The sequence below is a fragment of the Dermacentor albipictus genome, chromosome 4 (genome assembly GCF_038994185.2).
Source record: "Dermacentor albipictus isolate Rhodes 1998 colony chromosome 4, USDA_Dalb.pri_finalv2, whole genome shotgun sequence".
NCBI classification, from domain to species: Eukaryota; Metazoa; Arthropoda; class Arachnida; order Ixodida; family Ixodidae; genus Dermacentor; species Dermacentor albipictus.
The window spans coordinates 150,284,558-150,287,371 of NC_091824.1; positions in this window are offsets into that span (position 1 = coordinate 150,284,558).

The window sequence follows — 2,814 nt, forward strand, 5'->3', positions numbered from 1 at the left end:
ATTGTTCAGCACAGTAGAACACAATAGGGCAACTACTAGTTCCCCCAAACTTGTCAGCAATTACATTCCAGTCGTATGGCTATTTCCTCGTGCAGTTTCCCAAACAGTTTTGCATTAGCCTTTAATAAATTATGAAGTGTACAATTGAGGAAATAAAAGTGGGGAGACGTTAGGGCCCTAAGGTATGAGTTTTCAGCGTAATTATATGCTACGCAATGTGTCAGTTTTGCAGAAAGCTTCGCTGTGCAGAATAAACTATTTTATGCTTCGATAATTTGTCCAAACATGTGGTATACTATGACCTTTTAATGCTAGCGTAGAAGGCTCGAAGGGGGACGTGTTTGGGTGATTAGCTCAATAATTTTATTTTCGAAAACGAACCAGTTAGTTTTCACGGAGCATTGCAGATTAAGTGGTACAAAAGTGTCTAGAAATATGCAGAGTTCACTGTTGATGGCTTGATAGTTAGCTTTTTTTCGTCGTGTTTTTTCTTGTGTAGTTGCAAAATGCAAGATAAGATCGCTCAGTCCGGACATGTGCGTCACTGCAGAAAAGTCACCGGCCGACAACGTTACAGTGAGGTCCAGGAGTTATGATGCGTTCTGTGCTAAACGTGTTGGAAGTCTGACGGTGTGTCATACGCTGAAGTCTGAGCAAATCGAAGTGAACCGATTGGCCTCGGTCACTTTCTCGGTGGCCTGGGCCAACGAAGGATTAGGAGAAGGGTTGGCATGTGACCAAACAATTTGTCACGCAGTAGTGACGGTGAATAATACAGCTGTAGAACTGTGAATGACAAAAGTAACGTTTCACTGGGCGAACTTGCACCCACAAAAGCAAGTTGCACTAAAAGCACAGCAATAGTGGCGAACATGGTCAGTGATCGTCAAAAAGCTGATCTGCCTGTCAAGCGCGTCGCCTTTTATACACGAGACATGGGAGGTTCCAGAGTAATCAATGGCGCCCATGTGTTTTCCAGAAAGTTCTACACAATTCACATCGCACATGCAATCAGATTACAGAAGCTTCGGTGACAAACAGAACCATCGATAACCTTCTAGGAACCTCTGATATATGCGGCCGCGCCCCGTGCTGAGCGATAACATTTGTTAGGCGGTGAAAAGCGCTCACCCGTAAAGATAAGCAAATCTATGTGTCTCAATGTTAGGAACATTCAAATCGCTTAAGAGCCTAATTACAGCTCCAGAGAAACTCATCGTAATTTCATTTAAACTACCATATAAGTCATCGCAAAAGGATAAGCCACTTTATTGGGATTGATAGCATACACATAGCATTATTTTTTAAATTATACTTCGGCAACACCAAATTAGCTCTAAATTAGTACTAATGGGCATAGAAAAAAACATATTAGATTCTTTCTTAACGAACAGAACGCCACCATCAATTCTACCTGTTCAGTCACTTCGGTTAACAATCTATTGGTTCTCATATTCAGACAGTTCGGGGTTTGTTATTTTGCTATTTAGACACATTTCTTTGAGTACAATAATGTCATCATTACAGTGGTTAATAACAGCACAGAATTTGTTTTCATTGAGAACAAAACTAAGAATGTTAGTAAAAAAGAACTGAACACCCACAATCTTTTTTGGCACCTCCCCTCGGATGGCGCTAACTTGTCAGTAGAACGAAGAGTTGCGTCACGTGCATGCCCTTTTCTGTGTATTTCATAAATGCTGTCTTTGGCTTCGTCATACCCGTATCACTTGCCATCGAAAGTTAGCTTTTATATCGAAGTTTGAGGAACGTGGTTTTCGATTTGGCATATTCTATAGATTCTTCTTTCCTGTTGTTCCGCGTTCCTTGGCAGAAATCTTCGCTCGTTGCTATGTCGTGTTTTTAAACAATCCTCGCCGTGAGGAGACGAGCTCCCTGGTTCTATGGGTTTCAAATTTAGTTATGAGTGGTCGAGTTTTCGCTGAATCAAAGCGCCCCATTCTGTGCGCCCGGCATATGCCAAAACTTCTAATGTCAACTTTCATAGTATTATTCAGCTGTATTCTTTCTCTGATTCGTACGAAGTTTCGTCTGCGGCATCTGGTATTCCACAAAAGCTCAGATTATTTCTTCTAGACCGATCTGCTGATTCATCAAGGCATCAGTGAAATGCACACGTGTCTATTTTGAGGCGCTCTACTGCGGCATACAGCTCTTTCATATGTTGCTGCCACTGCTCGAAAACGGAAGATTGGTTTTTAGCTTTCACTAGTTTGTCCTTTACTTCAGACATCACTTCTGAAACAGTTAAATAATAATTAGTTAGTCAGTTAATTAATTAATTAATGTGATTTTACGTACCAAAACCACTTTCTGATTAGGAGGCCCGCCGTAGTGGAGGACTTTGGAAATTTCGACCACCTGTAGTTCGCTTCTGAAACAGGCTGCTGCTGCTGCTTTAATTAAGATACTTTGTACGCTCATTCAAGTAATTCAGCGTCTGAAAAGCCTCTGCAAGATTATCCGGGTCCAGGTTGCTTTTAACATTCCCACAAAGAAGTAGCAAGGAGAAAAAGGGCAATATGACTACTTCAGGGCACGGAAGCGCGATATAAAGAGATTATCTGATATGAAGCTTCGACAAGGTAATTTGGATAAGCAACTAACCTGGCAGATGAAAAACACAGATGCGTAAGCCTTTGGTTCATCCGTTCATCGTGCCTCCATGCCCACTGGAGAGATAGCGTTCAATGCTGGGTCTCATCCTTTCCAGGGGCGATGACGTTTACGTCGCAGCTGCGCACTGGCAGAACTGCAGGAGGCGCTCGAAGCAGTCGGTCAGGTCCACGCTAG